The sequence below is a fragment of the Balaenoptera musculus genome, chromosome X (assembly GCF_009873245.2).
Source record: "Balaenoptera musculus isolate JJ_BM4_2016_0621 chromosome X, mBalMus1.pri.v3, whole genome shotgun sequence".
Classification (NCBI taxonomy): Eukaryota; Metazoa; Chordata; class Mammalia; order Artiodactyla; family Balaenopteridae; genus Balaenoptera; species Balaenoptera musculus.
The window spans coordinates 25,325,180-25,351,538 of record NC_045806.1 but is presented as its reverse complement, the minus strand read 5'-3'; the positions used below and the strand labels follow the sequence as shown (position 1 = coordinate 25,351,538).

The 26,359-nt window shown below is 36.7% G+C and overlaps 1 protein-coding gene and 1 pseudogene across 1 annotated transcript in view; one reads left to right on the top strand and one right to left on the bottom strand.

Moving 5' to 3' along the window:
- Window positions 1-26,359, bottom strand: part of IL1RAPL1 (interleukin 1 receptor accessory protein like 1) — a 1,287,591-nt gene that overhangs the window by 296,641 nt on the left and 964,591 nt on the right. The window lies entirely within an intron of this gene.
- Window positions 23,072-24,441, top strand: LOC118889262 (annotated as a pseudogene).

Below are 26,359 nucleotides of genomic sequence, written 5' to 3'. Positions count from 1 at the left end.
ATTTTATAAAAACAGTTATTTATCAAATAATAACCTCCTATCTACAAGGATTTTAAGCAGCTTCAACAACGTCTAAACACTTACTAAAGAGCTCCTATGGCAGTTTTCTGTTGTTTCATAAAAGGAAAGTCTATCACAAGTCATTAAAAATGTGATTACCACCAAAAAAAAAAGAAATCCAAGAAAGAAAAGCATGTCTATGAGCAATAAGATCAGGCACTCTTTAAATAAAACTTGCTATTAAAATCTAATTATGCTGCTAATGCTGTTATATTACTTTTGCTATCAGTGCATAGCTAAGGGTTACTTGGCAACAAACTGGGGTTAGTCATTTTAAGAATTTTCTTTTCAGCAGTGCAGGAACAAACTGCAAATTTGTTCTTAGTTGCGTTGAACACGACTCATATCTTCGAAAAGAAAACGAGTACCAAAACAAAAGCCTGTTACAAACAACAACATCCACAGGATGTTGATAATTACTGTAACTGAGTGATGGGTACATGGAATTTCATTATGCTACTCTAGTTTTGTGTCCATTATGCTTGAAATTATCCAAAATAAAAACAGTTTTTCAAAAATATCACGGATATGAAAACTTTAGGGTTTGGTTTGGTAAATTTTTTGAATGTTATATATAGCATGAATATGTGCATGTATCTACATATGTCCATATAGTGAAGTATAAATGAGCAATTTTGAGCCAAGTTTATAACAAGAAATGAAATGAAATTGAACTGTATCTATGCCAGCTCAAAGCAATACCACAGCGCTATTTGCTCAGCAAAATTCGTTTCTATACGTCTTCCCATTTCTTTGTTTATAATAAATAGAGCAAAGGCATTTTACTTTAGGAAAAAAGCACTAATACAATTTATCAGCTAAATATTACTGAGTTACAAATTACCCTAAATCTTAGTAGCTTAAAATAGTGGCCATTTATTATTTTTCGTGAGTCCATGAGACACCTGCGGGGTTCAGTGGATCTCGCCCAAGCTGGAATGATCTTTGCTCAGCTCACTCATGCATCTGTGGTCAATTCCCGGTCAAACATGTGGCTTTGCTCATCTGGGCTGGGCTTGCTTACATTTCTTAGATACTTTAACAAGTTAAGACTTTAATTCAGTAATTGATATGGGATCAATGGAGGTTTGTAAGGAGGCAAGTAACATGATCCCATGTGAATTTTTTATGCTCCTTTAGTCTAGAACTAGCCTCAGACTGCTCTGCATCAAGCACACTGAACAGTCTACCATTTTCCCAGTTCACCATTCTCTTAGATTCTTTTGGAACGTGCCTCCTATGCTCATTCTGGAACGTCATATTGCTCCTTCTTAAATCCTAACTCACCTTCCATAACTACCACAGGTATCAACTCTCAGGCTAAAGTTTCCTCACGTCTATCTAACCTTTAAGAGGCTGGGTTGTAACTTTTCCTTCTACACATCTGACTTCCTCTTGAAAGTGTAAACTCCCTGAGAACAGGGATTATGGTGGTTAAAAAAAAATTTTTTTTAACCTTCATGTCCCTAATGTTTTTAGTGTCTTCTATAACAGGTAGAATATAGTGGATGCTCAAAAAACTTAGGTAGAATGACTTAAGGAAAAACTTAACTGTATTTCATGCATTCTATTTTAAAAGGCAGTAATTGTATGCTCCTTTTTTCTGAAGATTTACATTAAAAACTGTTCATTAAAAATACATTTTCGATGGCTGAGACAAGCTTCAGTTAGTTTAGAAAACTTACTCATCTAGAAAATACACTACATGAATCCAGAAAATAACTATTAGTACCCTTTAAAAAATAATAAGTACCAACTATTTGTATAGTTATATGAGAAATATGTCATCCTTGTTTGAGTGATTTATGACCAGGAGTTAGTATATCCAGCTATGTTTCTCATCTCTGAGGAATGAATTTTAATTTTATGATGTCTCTTTTTGTCCACTTATAATGTAAAGATGAAGATAATCACTCAGTCAACAGTGTGTAATCACTGTATGCCAGTTATTAGCCTAGCATTTGGGTTGGTGCCATAGGGCAAGGCCAAGTAAGTACAGAACAAGATACATGCAAGTAATTTACACTCTGGTTGAAGATACATGACCAGTAACACAACAACAAATGAAAGACCCTATTTAATAAAAAGATGAACTCTGTATTCCTGGCTATGGGTGATATCACAGTTCTAAGTTAAGGGATGGAAGAAATAGGATATTAATCAGAGAGAGATTCACAGATGAGGAACATGTAATAGGTAGAGTAGATAACTGTACTTGAACTAGACTGCCCAGAAAGACCAAGACTTTCCCTGTCCACCATGCTCCCTCTCACACACTTGGCAAATAATTGGTTTTCTATTGGTATGAGAAGGCACCATGACATAGGAAGTAAGATGACAGCACAATGCAGACAAGGAATGGAAATCAAGAAGTCAAACAAGGAAGCCATAAAGCGTGTTTCAAGGAGTACAAGGTTAATAGTTAATAGACTCCTTTAATAGACCTCTTTGTCTTCTGTATCTGCAATGGAAAAGTCAAAGGCTTTATTTAGAGTCAGGAAGTCCTAGGTTCCAACCTTGGCTTTGTTCCATTATAAAATTTTTATGAAAATTGCTTCACATGTTTGAAACTCAGCTTCCTCATCTATAAGGTAGATATAAAATATATTTCTTGAAGAAATTGATCTTTTAAAGGTTTGTCGTGAAGTTTAAATGAGCTACCTCATGAGGGTAGCTGATATTAGGCCTAACACAGAAAATGTGCTTCATAACTGCTAGTGTGCATTAACACTAATATTACGGATTTGAAGACCTCCAGAAGTAAGGATAAAACGTACCTGAGAAGAGAGTCATTTTGAGAAATATGGGCAAATAGGCACCTCCAAAAACATTTTATTGAAAGAATTAACAAATATAGGAATCATGGGGTGAAGGCCAGTTATTAATCATCTCCTAGGATTAATTTATAAATAAACAATAGATTATCTAAACTGTTTTTCCTCACTGTAAATTGGAATTAGGTTGTGAATTTTGATTCATACATCTACATACTCCAGAATGCTCTTGCTTGGATTAAACAATGCTTCAAAGGCAATGGCTGCAAGCAATAGTTAATTCCATACTGATTAACCTAGCATAAAAGCATTGCTAAACACAGCACTGGCCTCATCAATGACTGTCAGCTCATTTAAGATGGAGAGGTGGATGGTAAACACCACATGGTCTGTAGGACCTAAAGGCAAATTATTAGATTGCTCCAGGCCCCATTAGAAGAACAATGTAAATGCCACAATTGACCTGAACTCAATAAGGTAAGGCCTGCAGGTATGACTTTGAAGCCACTTTCAGGCAATGACACTGTCATTTGCCACACATCACCACATTATCAAAGAAAAAGAAGACAACAAGAGAACACAGCTAGAGAACACAGCCAGCAAATATCCAACTATGTTAGCCACATTAAAAGATTAGGTCTGCTTTCATGCCTGTATTCTCAAGCTAGTGCTCTATTAATTTAATTTGTGCCCGCTGGTCCCACAATGGGTTGTTAACACTTCAAATTAATATTTGTTGAGCCTGATAAATTGCTAAATTGTGCTTATTTTTCATCTTTGGTTCCTAATAGATTATATAGTTTAGAGTTTATATTCGAGCTGCACTATCCAATATAGTAACCACTAGCTTGAGTCACACTAGCCACATTTCAAGAGCTCAATAACCACATGTGTCTTGTGGTTACCTTATTGGACAGGCAGATCTGCAACATTTCTGTTACTGCAGAAAGTTCTTTTATGCAGTGATGGACTAGAATTACTCTCAAGCTTTCTCATGCCATGACACATTTGGAAATTATTTTTGTAGGGCACCCTGGGGTAAAAAATCTTGTGGTCAGAAGTGATTGGTCTAGGGGCTCCAGCTGCCCTGAAGAGCTTATAGGAGTTGGTATCTTAGCACACCTGAAATGCATTTGGGGCACAGCCATGTGTCACTGCACATCAGTTGGAAAGCTGTGCCTTAGTTGATATCCAGTCCCACACGATCAGAGAAGTATAGTGTCTGGTCCTCTTAAAAAAAAATTACTAATCAGGTTTGTATTTCTAATTAAAAAGACAGGTATTCATAATGTCAAAGATATTTGAAAAAGGCTAAAACCCAAGCTGACAGATATCACTGACTATGAAGGCTTTTGCAAAGTGTTATGACAAACACTGATGTTGAATTTCATGGTTCCTGCACCCACAAAGAACTAGGAAACTTCCTGGCAATGTAAATCATAAAATGGAATGTTGAAATCTTAGGACAAGTTTTTAAGACAAAAGAAGAGTAGGAAGTCTTCTTTCTCGTTAAAGCAAAAAGACAAGGAGGAAGAGGAAAGGCGAGTTGCTTGTTGTGGACACAGAAGATGAATTGCAGACACCATGGTTATTTGAGAAGTGGATGGAAGCAAATGGCAAGTCTAGGAAATTGGTAGCACTGAAGTGTTTGTGAACTTTCAAGTTGTTCCCCAAGATACAGAAAGCGTCTTTTCTTTATCATGATTTTAAGTCATTGGAAAAACCTTTGTTATGCAGGCTTTATCACTCTGGTACTAAGTGCTAGGCAATCCAAGGAATGCAAGACGCAGCAGTACCTGCTTTTCACAGCCCAGTTTCCAGAGCACAGACTAGTCAAGTCAGAGATGGAGAGATGAGCTCCGTGAGGGCTTGGATTTGAATGGGCTTTTCTACTGAAGAGCTAAGATATCGCAGAGCTATGCTCATGAAAACAAAAAAAGAACCAGGTACTCTAAGTACTATTTTACAGCTGGTGGAGATTGAGGTAGAACGAATAGTCCGATGGGTGTGCTTTGTGCACATACTCACTGAAGACCTCTGTGCACCAGGCACTGTTCTTAGTGCTGGAGAACTGGCAGTGAACGAAACAAAGCCTGCATGCAGAGGGGAAAGACACAGGGAGATTATAGAGGCAAATAAGAAAATATAGCAAGGTAAGAGAATTGAGAGCAGTGCTGTCTTTTATAAAGGCTGGTGAGGGAAGATCTTACTGATAAAGAGACATTTGAGTGGAAACCTAAAGGAAGTGATGATAGAGGCCATGTAAATATCCAGGAGAAGAGCATTCCAGGTGACGAGAAGAGCAATTTCAAAAACACTTAGGCGGGACCATGCCTGGAATATGTGAGGAGTAGTGAAGAGGCCATTGTGTACACAGGCGAACGAGTTGAAGAAATGAGCTAAGAGCAGAAGGGTGTGAAGTTAGAGAAATACCAGAGAGCCAGATCACTTACGGCTTTGCACGTTTCGTTTGGACCTAGGGATTGAAAGTCACTGGTGATTTCTGAGAAGAGAGTAACATGATCGAACTCGTGTTTTAGGGTTCACTTTTGCGGCTGTGGGAAAATCCACTGTTGGGATGGGGGAGCAGGTTGACATGGTAGGAGGCAATCACAATAGTCCAGATGAGATTTGTTGGTTTGGATTAAGGCAGCAGTGGCAGAGGCAGAGAAGTGTTCATGTACTGACTCTACTTCCAAGGTAGATCCTTGGAATGCGGGACACGAGGTAAAGGGTTAGGGAGATTCAAGGCTGATTGCAAGGTGTTGGCTGGAGTTACTCCAAGAAAGGAGTTTCCATTTACTGCTGTGGGAAGATGGTGGGAGGAGCAACTGGGGCTGCATATGGATGGACAGATCAGGAGCTTGGTTTTGTTCATTTTAACTTTGAGATACCTCTTAAACATCAAATCTGAGCTATTTAGCAGGCAGCTGGATGTATGAGTCTGAGATTCACGGATGACATCAGGGCCAAAGAAATGAATTTGGGAGTCATTAGCAAGTCAGAGAATATTTAAAGCCATGGCCTGGATGAGATCACTGGGGGAGGAGGGCCCCACTCTGGGTTTGAACCTCCTTCCTCTCAGATGCTGACAAAGACAAACAAATCAGAGAAATAGCACCGATCACTGCTCAGCTGTCACGCAGCAATGTCAGGCAGCTGCAATGCCCCTGGGTAAATACCCAAAGTAGCTAGTACTTAGCATTTTTTCAAAATATTTCAAGAATCAATCTTTCTGACAGCCTGAGAAATACACAGCAAGGCAGCCTTCCACATGAGTAAAAAGAATGCGTGCATTATCTGGTAGCATAATGCCAACCTCCATAGCACCAGCTGGAGCTACACTGATGCCTCTTCAACTTCATTTCTTTTAATTGAACAGCTGGACTAGAGATCGAGAGAGGGTTGAAAAGATGCCAGGGGCTGAGCAGGATTTCCAAAACCCTTCTAATACCTGAATGCCTAAGAGTGTGCTCATAAGAGCCTGCAAAATGCCAGGCACCTATAATATAGCTCCTGCCTTAAAACCCTAGCCACCTCAGAAGCATACCTCATACTATGGGTATAAAGCACTTGAATTTTAGCCGGATTAATTGTCTTTAAGGGTCAGTTGTGACAACATAAGTAAATGACCAGCCAGTCCATGTAATATAGGGGGGTAAAATGAATGAAATCAGCTTGTTTTTCTGCTCATCTGGAGGTACATGTGACTTGCTTTATGCTGCCAATTCAGCAAGTGTTCCCCAAGGCTATTCCTGCCCTTCTTAACTACAGAAGCATCAAAGCCACGCGGGATTGTATATTTCAACTCAGGGAATTTTTTTAATGTTAATTATGATGAAAAGATCACTCTGAAAAGTCAGTGCTATCATCAGCACATCTTTTGTGTGTACGGGTGAAAAGGTACCTGAAAAGAACACTTTCAAAGTGCCAGGATCACTAGTCAGATCCAATTGTGAGACACATCGCACAGCACATATAGTCCAGCAATCACAGGAGTCAACCAGCTAAGAAAACACACTCTGTGCAAAGTACTGTCTCAAAGGAAAGCCAGATAATGGTTGAGGGGGCCATTGCAGTCGGGCATATCCGGTCCTAAGTCTGAAACAGCAGAGAAAGCTGAAAACAACAACAAAAGGAATCTAAAAAAATTAAGAAAAGTATTCTTTAAAAACACATTTCACTTTCAAGAATAAAGGCATCCTTTTAGTATAAGTAGCAGGCAAAAAAGTCACTTTAAAAGCCAGCATTAAAACCTGAATTTAGCATTTTATGTATGTATGAGGAAGCGCACTTGATATCTTCACTTACTAACAGTTCTTTTGATAAAAGATAACTCGGCATAGCACATTTAATAAATTCACATTGGAGCCAAATGAATTCACATATGTACTTATATATCCACCATATGTATTTTCAAAAGTATTCATTTGCAAGTTGGGCATTGTTCAACTGCAAAAACTCTGATAACTTTGAAAAAAATAAAAGCGTTATGTTTTATTTATGAGAGTGGAAAAACTGAAGCCTTGAAACTTGAAATTATAAAAAAAAAACTGCAAAGCAAATGCCATATTGTATTCAAGCTTTGCTTAACAAGTAGACTCTAAATGAACAGCAGGAAACAAATTCTGTTGTGGACCCAGTATATGTTAAAAAAAATTGTTAATTGGTGTTGACAGGCAGAAGTTAACATTACTAAAGTGGTCAACAGAGCCAAAGTGACACAAAGAAGTAACAGAGAAAAATGCCACATCCCATTCAACAGTCTAGAACCCAGCATTAGGAAAAAGAATACGTATTTCTGAGAAAGGAAAAACTGAAGCAGATGCTTTTAATCACCATGCTAGCCTAGGTTTGTTTTGGTAATCACTGTCTGGAGAATCTTCAACATGCTAAGGAACATATGAACATAAAACACTGTAATTTCACTTTTATTAGAGATCTATTTTGAAAGAATGTCAATTGAAGTTGGCAGAAAACATAGGTCCATTATGCAAAGAGAAATACAGAAAAGTTGAAAATTTAAAAATTTTCTAGCGTCACCTAAAGCGAGGCAAGTATTTCTATGTAAACCAACCTATTTTTTCTCTGTTCTGTTTAATAAAGTCTTATTGGGTGTTAACTATGTATCAGCTATCTGTCCAGGTGTTGTGGACGGATTCAAAAAGGAACAAGACACCATTTTTTCAATAAGGAGTTTTTCAATTTATGTAAGAGACAAACCCAATAAGCAGAATAGCATAACTCATAAGAGCTACAGAGACAGGAGTGACAGAGATGATGTTTGGCTTAGAGATCAAGGAAGGCTTCATGGAAAAGGCATCATTCTGTCTTTATTCTGAGAAAAAAATCTCATTAAAATACAAAGAATAATATTTCTTAAAATATACATATACCTCACCCCAATCCAGATCTATCAACTTTAACATCTGTCATACTTGCTTCAAATTATTTTTAAAGAAATAAGACATTACTAAAACAGCTTAATTCCCCTCAAACCATGACCAGGACTCCCTTTCCCAATTATCAGAAGCAACCACTATTATAATTTTGGGCTGTATTTAATTGAACTTATCAATTACTATTATATAAATATCAATCAGTCACTCTATCCATCTATCTTTGTGTATAACATTCTGGAATCTTCTATTCACATCTGAAGTTTATGTTCTGGGTATCTACTGATGTTGATATATAGAGAAATCTAGTTTATCTCTTTCCCTTGCTGTTTAGTATTCTGTATTATATATTTTAGTTATGGTGTTCCCTTTTGACATATTGTTCCTAATTTTTTGCTGTTATATGCTATGCAACAAAAAATATATATATTAATCCTAGCATACAGTTTTACAATTTTATGGGCTACTGCCAAATAGTTCCCCAAAATGGTTGCACCAATTTATACTTCCACTAGCAGCATCTGAGGGTATAATTTTTTTCACACATTTTTCCCAACAATTTTCCCCAACAACTGATAACCAGATTTTCTAATTACATTTTAAAATTAATCTGATGGGTTAAAAGGATAACTCATCATTGTTTTAATTTGTTCTGCACTAATAAAAGTGAAGTTGCCCATCCTCTCATATTTGGATTTTTTCATCTGTGAATTATATGCTATAACTTTGACCATTTTTGCATGAATTTATTTTATTGTGTACCTTTCTTTTTGACTTGGAATTCTTGATATATTTTATGTACCAAGTTTTTATCATGATAACCAATGGAAATGCAATTTTCCATTTTGTCACCTTCTTCTTAAACTTGTTTATGAAATTTTTTTGCTTCACAAGAGTTTAAAATTATAATGTGGTCAGATTTTACCTTCTATTTTTATGGCTGTATTTTGTATCTATGTTAAGAAAGCTTTCCTTAACCAAGGACATAGAGATACTCCCCTACATTTTGGCAAAGATGACATCTTGAGTTGGGTCTTTTAAGGACTAGTGTAGCAACAATGAAGATGGAGAAAGGGCATGTCAAGAAGAAACAGAGAAGGCCGAAACATACAGCAAGTGTTCAGAGATCTTGAGTGGTTTGCTTTTCTGGGAGCGTTCCACTTATATGTACATCACCTAAATTCCTATTGGCTTCCTTAACTGAAAATCATTTTCTTTCATGTTTTCATTTTTCTGTTTTCTCTATTACTTGTCAGCAATATATTTCTCTCCAGAGGTTTCCTCTCCTCTCCTCTCCTGTCCTCCCCTCTCCTCTCCATGTGTACCCTGTTCTCTGATTCTTAACCGTTCTTTGTTGGTTTATTCACACATTTTGGCAAAATATGTCCTCTAGGACCTTCTTGTGAAAGGGTATATTAAAGATATATTTTTAAGATCTTGTACTTCTGAAAACCTCTATACATCTGTTCTTGTAGGTTAACTGATTAATTGGCTATATAAAGAATTGTAGGTAGAAAGTAATTAGTAATTTTTCCTCAAAATTTGGAAGACATTACTTAGTTGACTTTTGGCTTCAAATATTGCTCTTGAGAAGTCCAATGTATTCTGATTCCCATGACATTGTATATGACCTTTCTCCACTCCCTTTTGGAAAGTTTTTAGAATCTTTACCCTTGGTGTTCTAAAACTTTTGGCAGACATGCCTTGATATGAATAATCTTGAATGCCTTCTGCTGATCACCCATTGAACCCTTTAAATATGGAAAATTAAGTTTATCAATTAAGAAAAACTTTCTTATATTACTTATTTTATAAGTTCCTCTTCTCTATTTTTTCTCCATTTTCCCCAGGTCTTTAAAATTCCAATTAGACCTCCTGTACTGATCTCCTTTTGAAAAAAGATCTTCTCCTCTCTTTGATAATTTGTTCTACACTCTGGAAGATTTGTGCTATAATATTTTAATCTTTCAAAAGTTCTTATGAGTTCCCTGAATGTCCATTTTTATAGTATCCTGGATGTTATAAATTGCTTCTTTAATGTAGTGGGGAATATTCATTATAATTTTTTTAAGCTTTCATCTTCCTGAACAGTCTTTGTTTCCTCAGAGTTCTTTTTATCTGTATGTTTAAAAAAAAAATCTCCGTCTTTTACATTGTGAGCTTTCCTCAAATACACTGTAACTCTTGGCTGACAGAATGAAAGCTCTGTGTGTATGGTGGTATGATTGAAAATTGGACTTTAGTCCTTTCGTTTGCAGGTCTTTTCTCTTTGGCTGCAGAGTTTTCCCCAGATAAGAAACCTCTAAGCTCCTGACTAGTGTCCTCCTAGAAGAACATAGAAGGGTGGGGGGAGGCTGTCAGCACCATTCAAAATATGGACTGTTTCTTAATCCCTTTGTTTCAGTACAGTGCCTCCCTCCCTACCTCGGCAATTCCTCAGTTCTACAAGCCTAGGGCCACTTTGATTCTTCTCTTTCATATGGATAGTTCATTTTCTGTCTGCCTAGGTATGGGATAATTACTCACTTGGATGCCTAGGCCAGGGGAGGATATCTTTAACTTCCTTATATAGACTTTCAACCAAACTTACTATTTTCTGCCCCACTTGTTACCCCTGCATCCAGAAGTACTTGGTATCTCCAAACCCTGCATCTGCTTGTAATTGCTTTCTACTGACACCCAATTTTAACTTCTTGCATTCTGCTAAATCATCCAATACTCACTTTCCATCTTCCAAAATCTTGAAACTATCTCTTGTGTTTTCCTCTCTTCTCATATTTTTTGTCTGTGTAATATTTTTATATTTCTATTTCTATGATTTGCATGGAGTTTGAGGAAGGAATATGGCAGTAGATTGAATGGTGGCCCCCCTAAAAGATTATTAGAACCTGTGAACGCCACCTTATTTGGAAAAAGGTAGACATAATTAAGATAATAATCTCAATTACCCAGGCGGGCCCTAAATCCAAGGGCCTGTGTTCATATCAGAGAAGAAATACGGGGCGGGGTGGGGGGGGGATTCATGTGAAGAAGGAAGTAGAGATTGGAGTGATGTGTCTACAAGGCGAGGAATGGCAAGGATTGCCAGCAGCCACCAGAAGGCAGGAGAGCCACATGGAACATGGAACAGATTCTCCTGCAGATCCTCCAAAAAACCCCAACTCTACCAATACCTTGATTTGGGACTTCTGGCTTTCTGCACTGTGAGAGGCTAAATTTCTGTTGTTTCAAGCCACCCAGTTTGTGGTAATTTGTTATAGTAGCCCTAGGAAACTAATACAAGCACAGATGAACACTTGGGCTCAATTTAACATATTTAACCTCAGAACTTTTCAATAATTTAATTTTCTTATTGAAGTATTTTATATATCTATGTATGAGTGTGTGTGTGTGTGTGTGTGTGTGTATGCACAAATCATAAGTATATATCTTGATGAATCATTACAAACTGAACATACCTATATAACCAGCAACCAGATCAAGAAACAGAACAGTATAACAACATCAAAGAGGTTTTCTTCATGGTCCCTTGCCATCACTTCTCCCCTAAGCAAAGGTAATCACTATCCTGATGTCCAACAGTATTTGCTTGTGTTATTTTAAAAATTTAGATAAATGAAATCATACATTATATACACTTTCAGCCTGGTGTCTTTCATATAATATTATGTTTATGAGATTCATTCACATTATTATGTATAATAGAGTTCACTCATTTTTATCAATGTAAATTATTCCATTAGGTGACCACACCACAATTTATTTATTCCTTCTACTGGTGATGGACCTTTAGGTAGTTCTCAATTTGAGGCCACTACAAATAGTGCTGCTATGAACGTTCATGTACTTGTTTTGTATGTATGTTGGATGTAGACCTAGGAGGGGATGGATAGGTTGTAGATGTTCAGCTTTAGTAGACACTAATAAACAGTTTTACAAAATGATTGTATTAATATACATTCCATTATCAGTATTTGGGGTTATTCAGGAATGTTTAGGTATCTTGCTGGTGCCGTCATTATGAATGGGTATCATGTGCAGCCAAATATATGTGGCATGGTGTTGACTAACATGAAATCATTAGTGTCTTGTACATCCATTCAATATTGCATCACTATAAAGGTTTGGAAAAGGCTGAAAAATGACATGATTCCTGTCTACTCCTGAAACTCTTACTCAGGTAAAGCTCACATGTGTTGAAGTGACCATGGGGCACCTCCTTGTCTACACAGATGACAATGCTAACACACAAGACATCATCAGCATAACATGAAGGATGCTATTTCAATCCATTCGACCTCATTATCACCAGAGTATTAGCAGTCTTATGATCCTATGAAAATGAACAACTTTAATTTTAAGATACATGTTTTTTCTCAAGTACCCACAAAACCAAGAATACTTTCTTTTAGCAGCACTGAATTCAATGAAATAACTGAAATAGTTTATTTAAAATTACAACCAAAACTACATCTGCCTTATCCTTAAGCTTCTGAGGGGCTTTATAAGCTTAAGGCACCATTCTGAAATTGAATGGAAGGAACTTAAAACTCAAATAAATGTATAATTAGTCAAAGTAAGGGGAGACGGGGCTTGATTTTTGTGTCACATTAATTAACATCTAGAAGTTCAGTTGACAACGATTAGAATCTCTTGGGAAGATCAAGGGCAGCGCTATCTGACCCTTCACACTAAATTTTACTCCTTTTAGTATGCTTTAGATTTGTACCAAATATTTCTTGAATGGAGTTTTGTGATTGTGTGTATGATTTAATTAGCTATAATTACACTGAAATATTTTAACTGAATACCTGTGACATATGGCATGTCTTTTCAAATAGGTATAAAATCATGGTGGAAACAAATGTCATAGTCACATACATTAGCCCCAAGACAATCACAATTACAAGAAGTGCTTGTTTAGTTAAAGGTCATAATCTAATTCGGCCATTCACTGATATTCCTGTCACTATACAAGTTCTCATAATAGGGCATATTTTTAATAGCTGTCCACCTATGATTCAGCTATTTAAACCTAAAATGTACAATTTCAATGCACCCTTAACATTTTAAAAAGTCAAAGTGTAAACTGAATAATAAGACAAAAGACATATAAAAGTTAAATATTTAAACCTGGTATCCATTTAAATAATATCTGGAGAAACTACTTTCTATGGACGGTTAAATGGTTCATTTGAAATGAGACACCAGCAGTTACACAGGTGTATTGGTGATTCTTAAGATTTCTGGGTAAAATAGCATAAGTTTACGTAAGTTTCCCATATAATATTATTCTGTTTGAACTGTTTTTTCTTACAGGATCAAGTTAGAAAATTAATGCATTGTTTGAGTCATAAAAATAGGAACGTTATTTATGGTATGCTTTTTCCTATTAATAAATTTAATATGCTGTTAGAGAATGTAAACAAGATTTCAGAGATCACTCAGCTTACTAAGGGCAACAAACTTTTTCAACCTATGAGAGGTCCCTCTTTACATTCAAATACCATGTTACCTAGTAAACAGGAAGGCTCTCTAATAGAAAGCCACTCCACAGCTCTTCACTTCAGATATCACTCCAAGTAAAAACACTAAAGTTAAATTATACAACAGCAAGACAACTACAACAACAAACTCTTTCCCTATAAATTCAAGTCACCTTCTCCCCAATTAGCTTGAATTAATGGAGTCTTACTATACCATAATTTAGGTATATTAAGATATTTTTTTAAAAAGAAGATGGAAAATTTCTCCAATATACTGAGTATTGTTAAATGCAAACAGGGTTGAATGGATTCCAGATGAATATTGCAGGCCACTTGGGAATGGAAGATACAGAAATGACTTTGGGATGGCCACCAAGCTAGGAAGAGGTCCATAGTCTATCACAGGGAGGGATATGATTTTTTAATTAAATCAAAATTAGATGTGGTTAGAGAAACTAAAACAGAGAACAAAGATCACAAAGAATTATACAAGATAACATAGAGGTTATCATGGGAGAATAGGAACTAAATGCATTTGTTTAGAAGGCCAACCATTAAACTATGCAAAATACTACTACTTACTTTTCTAAGTAGTAAATTGAGCCAAGTTTTCTAAATATAATACATTATTGTATTTACAGTATTACTATGTGGAATAACTTTGAGATTTCAATACTTGTTTCTATATCATGGAAGAAAAATAAATTGTAAAATCTCACAGAATATAAAATTTTAATCCCTTTTACATTATCACATTCATATTTCTCAAAACCTTTGTATAACCTACAATAAATTTAGTACAGTTTGGGTGGTGAGTTTTTAATATAAAAATTACTACTAAAGATAAAAGATGCATACTTCTCAATTTTACTACCTTCAGTACCATTTGTATCTGCAGTGTTGATGCTGCAGAATTTTTTGTTTCACCATTGCCAAATTAACTTCTTTCTTAGGAATTTTATTGCAAAGGCAAAATTAGTGATGAAAAATTTGCCTCATTTCTGTCAGGGAGTTATCTGATTCAAGACAATTTGTTAGGGTACCTTTTAAAATTGCACCCCCCAAAATAAAATACTTAGGAATAAACCTGACTAAAGAGGTGAAAGACTTATATGCTGAGAACTATAAAATGTTAATAAAGGAAACTGAAGATGATTCAAAGAAATGGAAATATATCCCATGCTCTTGGATTGGAAGAATTAATATTGTTAAAATGGCCATATTACCTAAAGCATTCTACAGATTTAATGTGACCCCTATCAAATTACCCATGACATTTTTCACAGAACTAGAACAAAGAATCCTAAAATTTATATGGAACCATAAAAGACCCAGAATTGCCAGAGCAATCCTGAAGAAAAAGAACAAAGCACGAGGGATAACTCTCCCAGACTTCAGACAATAGTACAAAGCTATAGTAATCAAGACAGTGTGGTATTGGCACAAAAACAGACATATGGATCAATGGAACAGAAAAGAGAGCCCAGAAATAAACCCACACATCTATGGTCAATTAATCTTCAACAAAGGAGGCAAGGATATAAAATGGGAAAAAGATAGTCTCTTCAGCAAGTGGTGTTGGGAAAATTGGACAGCTGCATGTAAATCGATGAAGTTAGAATACACCCTCACACCATACACAAAAATAAACTCAAAATGCCTTGAAGACTTAAACATAAGACATGACACCATAAAACTCCTAGAAGAGATCATAGGCAAAACATTCTCTGACATAAATCGAATCAGTGTTTTCTTAGGTCAGTCTCCCAAGGCAAAAGAAATAAAACCAAAAATAAACAAATGGGACCTAACCAAACTTACAAGCTTTTGCACAGCAAAGGAAACCATAAACAAAATGAAAAGACAACCTACAGAATGGGAGAAAATATTTGCAAATGATGTGACCAACAAGGGCTTAATTTCCAAAGTATACAAACAGCTCATACAACTCAAGAACCAAAAACAAACAACCCAATTGAAAAATAGGTAGGAGGGGGCTTCCTTGGTGGCTCAGTGGTTAGGAATCTGTCTGCCAATGCAGGGGACACAGGTTTCAGCCCTGGTCCGGGAAGATCCCACATGCTGTGGAGCAACTAAGCCTGCGAGCCACAACTACTGAGCCTGCAAGCCATAACTACTGAAGCCCACGCACCTAGAGCCCATGCTCTGCAACAAGAGAGGCCACCACAATGAGAAGCCTGCGCACCACAACAAAGAGTGGTCCCCACTCACTGCAACTAGAGAGGGCCCGCACACAGCAACGAAGACCCAACACAGCCAAAAATAAATAAATGAAATAAATAAATTAAAAAAAAAGAAAAAAAAATAAAAATAGGCAGAAGACCTAAATAGACATTTTTCCACAGAAGAAATACAAACGGCCAATAGGCACATGAAAAGATGCTCAACGTCGCTAATTATTAGAGAAATGCAAATCAAAACTACAATGAGGTTCCACTTCACACTGGTCAGAATGGTCATCATTAAATACTCAACAAATAACAAATGCTGGAGAGGATGTAGGAGTCCCTCCTACACTGTTGGTGGGAATGTAAGTTGGTACAGCCACTATGAAAAACAGTATGGAGGTTCCTCAGAAAACTAAACATAGAACTACCATATGACCCAGCCATCCCACTCCTGGGCCTATATCCAGACAAAACTATAATTCAAGAAGATACATGCACCCCTATGTTCACAGCAGCACTATTCACAATAGCCAAGACATGGAAACAACCTAAATGTCCATTGACAGATGAATGGATAAAGAAGATGTGGTACATATATACAATGGAATACTACTCAGCCATACAAAGGACTGAAATAATACCATTTGTAGCAACATGGATGCAACTAGAGATTATCATCCTAAGTGAAGTAAGTCAGAAAGAGAAAGACAAATACCACATGATATCACTTATAGGTGGAATCTAAAATATGACACAAATGAATCTATCTACGAAACAGACACAGACTCATAGAGAACAGACTTGTGGTTGCCAAGAGGGAGGGGGTTGGGGGAGGGATGGAGTGGGAGGTTGGGGTGAGCAGATGTAAGTTATTATATGTAGAATGGATAAACAACAAGGTCCTACTATATAGCTCAGGGAGCTATATTCAGTATCCTTTAATAAACCATAATAGAAAAGAATACAAAAAAGTATATATATGTATAACTGAATCACTTTGCTGTAAAGCAGAAATTAATACAATATTGTAAATCAACTATACTTCAATTAAAAAAAAAGGAAAAAAAAGACAATTTGTTAGGATGTTTCATTTGTTTCATTCTGAAATATATGCCAGGTCCAGGAAATAACTTGTCTTTGCTCCTAAGGACTTCCAAAAGTGTAGCTTCTAGAGTCTTCTCAAAGGTATCAATAATTTAATAAAAAATTAAAAAGAGCATTCTAAATCCTGGGGTGTTTTCTCCTAAGCTTCTCTGGATAAGGTGAAATCAGAGTTATTATTACTAGGCCAACCTCAACCCAGGGCACTTCCCTAGAAGAGAGTTGATCTTGGACATCCAGTAATCCATGGTTCTCAGACTTAATTCCTTCATCTCTTTGTATCTCTTGCAGAATGTTAAGACATAATGAACACAGCTTTCTCAAAGTAGATTCTTTGAGAATAATACAGCGAGCATGTATTGAGCCCTTCCTTCTTAGGCACTTGGTAATCAAGAATAATAATAACAACAGCAATAATAATAATGGCCTATTCTACTTGTAAAAGCTGGTAACTCAATGGTGTAGAAAGAAAATTATGAAGCAAAGTGAAAAGTGTCATGATGGAAGCATGGGCACAGTATTATGAGAGCACAGAGGAGAGTCTTAATAATTATGCGAGGGTGTCACACCTATAAGTATACACATGGATTCTCACGTTTGTCCTAGAATCACTCATACTTTCCATCACTAAGGTGCATAGTGAGGGATTTTTAAATTCACATACCTAATACTCACCGGACTCTCCCCTGACCATATGCTAAGGAACACTAAGTATTTCTTATCAAGGGCAGGTTATGTAACAGATCTTTGATTAGAGCCTCATTATTAATGCCAGGGGTCATTAGTAGCAAGCATTCGTCAGTGCTTAGACACAGTAACTCAAGAGGACACATGTTGGGAAAATGCTATTTCCCTGACAGCCATTTGATTTGTTGTCCATCTATTACATGTGAATTATTACAGTTAGATTCAGTAAACTGTGATCTTTGCTTAAAGCTATCAATTGTCGAGAACGGGGTTAAGCCTAGGTTTGTGAACAAGTATCTTTTCTTTAACAACAACAAAAGCAACAAAAAGTCTTTGCCCGCTGAAGGATTCTGGTTCAAAGTTAGGAAAGGTAGCTTTATCAATTATACCTACGGGGATGAGTCACAGTAGTTAAAGTACCATTTTATTTCTCCTAAAGACAACAAATAAGCAGTGCCATGGCAACTAAATGTACAGTTCTTTGTGTACACAGTTAAAGAGTTCATGCATTGCTCAGAAACCTAGAGAAATCACAAAGTATAATTTTTCTCTCTTATATCCTTGACACCATTTGTTAGATTACTACCGAAATGTTACAGTAGCATTGGTTGCGGTTTAAGAACAGAGGGATGCTAGCCCAAGAAAGCACCGCATGCTGCTTTCCTAAGTAAATCTTGCTAAAGAGAGTGTCTTTTCCTATTGATTCTTGATGGAGATGAACATTCCCATGGCTCTGGGCTCACATACTTTTGTTGGACCCTATCTGAGTGAGATGGAGCTGGTGGCCTGGAATAATGTGCTGGAACACTACCACAATTGCAGCTCTCTAAGGAGGATTTCATTAATCCACTCACGGATCCGTGGTAAAACCATGAATATACCTGAGATGATTTTTTTTGTTTTTGATCTGACTACAAAGAAAGTTTGCTGAACAAATTGATGGTGCAAATAACATTGTATACTACGTGTCTTTCTTGAATAATGTTAAGGAAATAGGGGTCTTAAACTATTTGAGAAATAAATTTGGAACACAAACAAAAAATGCCCTTCCTACATGAGAGCTAAATATGGTAATCAGAAAACAGAAGTGATGCTTTCAGGACCTAATTAATAAATGGCTTTGTGAAAAAAATCCTTTGGATTAGCAACACTGGAGTTCTTTGCTTGAATTAGCTACAGGGCCTTCACATATGTTGCTTCCTCTACCTGGCTCCCTGTCCCTTATCTCTCCGCCACAGAATTTTCCATAGTCTTTAATCATTTACTAATTTTTGTGAGTATTTTGTTAATATATCTCTACCCCAATAGACTAGACACTTTTGTATTTGTTCATTGTTGCCTACCTACCACTGTGGCCTGGTTCACAGAAGGCACTCAAAACTTATTTTTTGAAAAAAAAATATTATATACACACACACATTTTGTGATCTCTTTCTCTGGGGAGTATCTTGTGGGTAATTAATTCTGTTCAGTAATTTAGCACCATAAAAGAATATTTTTGCAAGCATTATATTTATAGTCTATATTTCATAGAATGTTTACAGTAAAAAATAAACTTCACAATTAGTTCTTTTGGTTTTAAGTTATGGAAACCTGTTTGAACTAGTTTTAGCAAAAGGTAGTTTCTTAAACGCATATATGGCTATCTCACACAACCCAAGGGCAGGGTGATGGTGTGAAATGGAGCCTTATCCAAAAACTGTGGAGAAACCAGAATTTGCTCTTCATATCTCAACTCTGCCTCTCATTATATATTTGTTTCATTCCTTTTCTCCCTCTCTCTCTCCACACCCCCACCCCTGCCGGTAGAATCACTTTTTGGTTCTATTTCTAAAGCACATGTCAGAAGATATCTACTGCCAACAGCCTGTGAGTTTGCAACATTGCCATTTAAGAGCTCAAAGTTTCACTGGATGATCATTTCCCAGTTCTAACTCTAAAATCCTGAGAATGGACTCAGATTAGCTCAGCCTGGGTCAGGAGCCAACTTCTGGCTATATCTCTACAGATGAGGTGGGGTCACTTTGTAAAAATGTGTTTGCTTCCACTGTAACCATTCAAAAGGAGGAGGGAGGAGGAAAAACCAGTTCCCACAGACATGGGATTGCTGGGAAGGCAAAACCCTGCAGAGGGTTGTATGAAGAAGAAACCTGGTGATCTTTGCCCGCCACTTGCATCGACATCCTTACGGTTACCTTTTATTATGCGTTAATAAAGAAGCAGGCATTGAAGACTTGGTTTGAGGGGGGGGAACTGTTGTTATCTCAATATGAATAATTTCTGCATTTCAGGGAGAAAAATAATGGAGGCAATGGAGATGGAAATTGAACATTTGGGAAGCAGCTGCATGACCCGATTCATTCTTCTCTATACTTTAAAACTATTTTTTCCTTATGCACAATAATATAATGAGATGAGATGTGAGAAGATTTTCTGATTAGTCCCTTTATGACTATGTTGAATCTGTGATAAATTTAAGATGGAGGTAGGGCTGGGGATATCCTGGGCACTTGGGCATAATATTGGTTAATCTCTTTAGAATATGGTAATAAAGGCAGGCAGCCATGGGGACATTTCACAAAGTAAGAGTGGGATGGCCAGAAAAGCTGCCCCTCTGTCCTTTCAAATCAGATGTGAGGATAATCACAAAGATAACTATCTTGGCTTTCCAATGATAAGCAAGGCATCCTGTAATCATTCTATGCCTGATTAACTTTCACTGGTACTGATTTTAAAAGACATTTTTTTCATACAGAAACTAGAAGTGACTTTCAAAGAGAATAAGATCTCTTGGAGAAATGACATTCTCAATAAAAGAATTTTTAAAAGAAGTCTCTAAACAAGGACATTGTTCCTACTGGCAAATGATATGACACCCATAGAAACATGGAACTGTATAGTTTGAAGACTCCTTCGAGAAATCATGATTAACCCTTTATTTTACAGACATGAAACCTAAAGTTCAATGATAAGGAGACATTTGTCCAAGATTCGAGTATATTCTAGGGAAAATAATCTAAAAAATTACTATCTAAGTATATTTAATGACAGCTAGTCTAGTGGTAAGAGCAAGTAAGTTTAGCTCAATACATGTATAATCAAATATAAGAAAAAAATCATGTTTCCATTCAAATAATGAAAATGAAACTTAGGTTCCTTTTTTGAGATTCATTCATTTATTTAAAAAAAAATTACTGTTCTTACAAGTCATGTGAAGAACTGTAACATTTTTGCTAAAAGTTTCAAATTCTTAAAATTGAATGAGGTCAATGGCTATTTAGGACAGGGGTCAGCAATCTATGGCCCATGCCTGTGTTTGTAAAAAAAAAAAAAAAAGAGTTTTATTGGAACACAGCCATGCCTATTCTTTTTTGCATTGTCTGTGGCTGCTTTTGTGATGCAAAAGCAGAGCTGAGTAGTTGGGACTAAAACTATATATCTCACAAGACTAAAATATGTACTATCTGGTCCCTTTAGAAAAAGTCTGCAGATCCCTGTCTTAGGGCACGTTTCCAAATGGCCATCTTGTAGCAGTCATGGTTATTTCATGAATATCAATTAATTCACCTTAATTATTCTAAAATTGTTTCATAATCAAATGTTATATTGCATGTGACATGCATATAAGTATCTAGTAATAAAAATAGTCAAGCTTTACTAGTCATAAACAATATTCCAATCTCCTATACACTTATTTTTGGTATTTGCATAGGTATATGTTTTCTTTTTAGCCTCATGTGGCTTTTATTTTACTTTATTTTTTTTAATTGAAGTATACTTGATGTACAATATTATATAAGTTACAGGTGTATAATACAGTGATTCACAATTTTAAAGGTTATGCTCCATTTATAGTTATTATAAAATATTGGCTACATTCCCTGTGCTGTACAATATATCCTTGTAGCTTACTTTATACCTAATAGTTTGTATCTCTCAATCCCATACCCCTATATTGTCCCTGCCTCCTTCCCTCTCCCCACTGGTAACCACTAGTTTGTTCTCTATATCTGTGAGTCTGCTTCTTTTTTATTACATTCACTAGTTTGTTGTATTTTTTAGATCCTATAGACTTTATAATGTTGATTTACTCATATTTCTCATATAAGAAAAAATTCTGCAGGCAGCACTTGAAACACATAAACAATGGTTGCCACTATAAAAAATGGATGCCACAGGCACTTATCTATGCCCTGATGATCTTCAGACTATAATTGCACATTTGAGACATTAACAAAAATATTTTAGAAGTCACTTTTCCTAAAAAATGCTTTAGTTTATCATAGCTCTAAAGGAATGTAAAGCAAAGGTAAGAAACCTATGGGCCACATACCCACCTTTTTGAGAAATAATAGAAGACAATCCTTTGTTATTTAAAGGATACAGGTTTGAAAATTAATGACTTAACACTCCAATACATGAATGTTCTTATTGGTCTCCTACTATGTGGCAAGTTCTAGTTAATAACTGAGGTTATAAAAAGGATAAGATATTATCTCTGCTTTTGAAGCACTGACAGTTTCTTGTACTTTATATTTACTAAGAACTTCTGGGACATTAACTAGCATAGTTATTTTAGTTTATGAAAGCTGCAGCTCAGAATTCCTCTCTAATGAATTCATGTTTGTAGGATGCCAGTATTTTCTAGTAAACCAAGTGTTTGTTTTATCACAAGATTATTTCTTGGCACCACATCACAAAAAACCTTAACTTCATGAAGAATTAAACATACTGATAGCCTTATACTGAAGAGTTTGGGATAATATGGGAATTTGTTTTCTCTGAAACAACATAGCAGAAGAGTTGCTCTATTTTCAAAAATGCCAAGTGGTACATCAAGGTCAAATAAGACTGTTTTCACCAAAGAAATTTATCCTATGTTTGTAACATCACAAATAACTACGAAGAGAATGTCTTTAAAACCATGAGATGTTAGATATGGATGGGCTCTTACAAATCATTTTACAGCTTAAGAGTAATAAGTCAACTGAGGTGAGGTCAGAGGCAATTCCATGGTATTTGGAGAAGGATGAGAGGCAAGATACCCCTTGGCCCATAGCTTAGATTCAAGAATTCAAATTTAGATTTGGTATCATTTACAAATGAATTTATATACTCACTCAAAGAGCTATTGATAGAATTGAAAAAAAGATATTCATATTTGTCTTAAATTACAAGTACATACCAACCACATGGTACAATGAATTGATATTTTAAAAAATTAATCTCACCATTATTCTTTTGAATAGCACAATAGATGTCATTTTTATGGTACGGAGTTAGTAAGTTACATAGGTACATTATGAATATCAATTTGTGGTGGCGGGTCCTGCTGGCCGGCGCCTCCCTCCCGCCTCCTCCTAGCTCGTCTGGCTCCGGACGCCGCCGCCAACGCCGCCTCGCCGCTTCTCGGAGCCGCAGCCGCCCTCGGCCTAAGAGGTTTAAAAATGGAACACTCTGATGCAGCACTTAGTACCTATTACCAGGCATTGCTCGGCCCCCGAGATCCCAGACTAAAAGGATAGTTTCTTCTGGACAATTATATCCCTACTTTGCTCTGCTCCATCCTATAGTTGCTAACTGTATGGCTGGGACCAAAATATATGAAGAATAGGCAGCCGTTCTCTTGCCGAGGGAGTTTAGCGGTGTATAACCTTGGACGCACACTGCTCTCTCTCTCTCTATGTTCTGTGAGTTAGTGACGGGAGTATGGGAGGGCCAGTACAACTTCTTCTGCCAGGGCACACGCAGTGGAGGAGAAGCAGACGTGAAGATCATCCGTGTGCTCCGGTGGTACTACTTCTCCAAGCTCATCGAGTTCATGGACACCTTCTTCTTCATCCTGCGCAAGAACAGCCACCAGATCACAGTGCTGCACGTGTACCACCGCGCCTCCATGCTCAACATCTGGTGGTTCCTGATGAACTGGGTCCCCTGTGGCCACTCTTATTTTGGTGCCACGCTTAACAGCTTCATCCACATCCACATGTACTCGTACTACGGTCTGTCGTCCGTCCCTTCCATGAGGCCGTACCTCTGGGGCAAGAAGTACATCACGCAGGGGCAGCTGCTTCAGTTTGTGCTGACCATCATCCAGACCAGCTGCGGGGTCACCTAGCCGTGCGCCTTCCCTCTTGGTTGGTTGTATTTACAGATTGGATACATGATTTCTCTGATTGCCCTCTTCACAAACTTCTATATTCAGACCTACAACAAGAAGGGGGCCTCCCGGAGGAGAGAACACCAGAAGGACCACCAGAACGGCTACGTGACGGCCGTAAACGGCCACACCAGCAGCTTTTCTTCCCTGGAAAACAATGTGAACCCGAGGAAGCAGCGTAAGGACTGAGGCCCAAGGGTTGACAGCTTCTGAACCACGTCGTCTGATTGTAAGCACATATGAATTGTGCCCAATGCTCGTTAACAGCTGCTGTAACTAGTCGGCCTACAATAGTGTGACTCACGTAGGACCTCTTCCATCAGTTCCAAACCCCTAGAAAATGTAGACAGATTATCCAAGTAGGCATAAGATGTTTAACATTTCTGGGCTCTCACCGACCCCTGCACTAGACTGTGGAGGGCATGTTGTTGTAGTACACGACACTGCTGTTGCCTTATTAGTTATAGCATGATAGGTGCTGAATTGTGATTCACAATTTAATAACACTGTAATCCACACTTTTTTTTTTTTTTTACTGTAGATCATGCATGTGATTGTAAATTTGTATAATGTTGTTACAGTAGAGAAACACACATGACTTAAAATTTAAAAAGCTTATTAGTTTAAATTAGGGTATGTTTCAAGTTTTTATTCATTTCTAATAGGTCCATTCAGAAAAATCAAAGACCGTGATTTATGAAACTATCGTGTGACACATAATTTCAAGTGACTTGTACGTGTGAAATCAGCACCTTCAGTTTTGTAATACTGGCTTTAAATCAGGCAGGTTCAAATCTAGTAGAACAGTCAGTTTAACTTTTTAATAGATCTTTTTTTTTTTTGAGTGCCACTATTAATAATGTAAAACGGGAGGGGGGTTCTAAAGCAGTCTTGATGAAACTTAAAATATATATTCTTTGTCGTCAGGATTTTAGGAAGTGTGTAGGATGAGTAGGCCGTTTTAAATTTCAGAAGTGCTAAGTGTTTTTATACAGGAGACAAAGCCCATTTTGCTTTCCACTTGTGAGAGAAGATATATATTTTCCAAGAGAGATGATTAAATGTTTACCATTTGACAGAGTCCCATAGATGAGCAGTGGGGAACTGGTTGCCAGGGTCCAAATTTGGATTGATTTCTGTACTGCTATCTGTTTTGACACAAACTTCTTTTGAAAATGTGCCTAGCTTACCAAAATGAATAAAGGTGGGGAAAGGACCTTAAATTTAAGGTAAAATTAAACAGATAGCTGCAGCATGAGAGAACTGGGAAACTGGATAGAGATGGTTTGTTTAATGTAAATCTAATAGCACCTGTAATTTTTTTTTCCTGCTTTGAATCTAAAGATTTGTTTAGAAATACTTGTTTAAAAATAAGACCGCTTATCATAAAATCATGTCTCACACCCTAGAGGCAGTGATCAAACAGATAAGGACTGTTGCGTGTGTCATTTTAAAGTGTTGGAGTTTAGCCTCTGAATACCTCCTCCATTGGAGGAAAAAACATTCATTGAACCACTCATGACACATCTGAGAAGGTCGTTGACAATGTATAAATGAATTGGTGGTTTGATATTTATGTAAATATCAGTTTATCATGCTTTAATTTTGCACATTCATATTATAGGGAGCCAGTTGGTTCTCTTAAGTAGTCTTGTGGGTTTTCTGTTTGGAAGGAGTCACAGCATCTGTTTACATTTACCTTATCAAATCTAGAATGTATATATTTGTAAATGTATGTCTTCCTAGGTACTAGCTTGCGAATGTCTTTACATATTTCATTACAAAAACTATAACATTCAATAGTGTGCTGTCAGAGTGTGCTTTAGCTCATCTGCATATACCCACAATGTTAAATAATGTCTATACATTAATCATTAAAATGTTTTTGATTAAAAAAAAATTTGTAACCTTGACTTGGCATGTCATTTTTTTACATTCTAAGAAAAAAAAATAGACATGGTCTTGATTTACCTAAGTGTTTAGAAGCCACAGAGGAAGTGGCATGCTAAGGTGGCATGGCCATGAAGGAATGAGACTGGAACTAAAGCCTGAGATCCAGATCCAATCTAGCATACAGTCCCTGCATTTATGTATATTGGTATTAGGGCCCCAATGAAGCCATATTCTTGTTGAAGTAAGATATTATATCATAATATCCATACCTACCCATCCCTCAACTACAATATACTGCACATAGTAAGTATATATTAAATGTATGCTTTCTTCATTCACATTGTAACTGACTTCCCCAATAATTTGGAATGAGAGGATATTAAGAATAAATCACTAAGGAAACAATGGATTGTCCGAGGTAAATTATCTAAACCAGATATTTGATCCACTGTTGGATCAAATATCAAACCAGATATTTGATCCACTGTTGCAGTTTTGAAAAATGAGAACTACAAGAACACATTTAGGTCTGTGCTATACATTACCCCAAGTGGAGAGCTATTATTATGAGCTTAACTCAGGTCAACTTAGGCCTCAAACCCTACTTTAA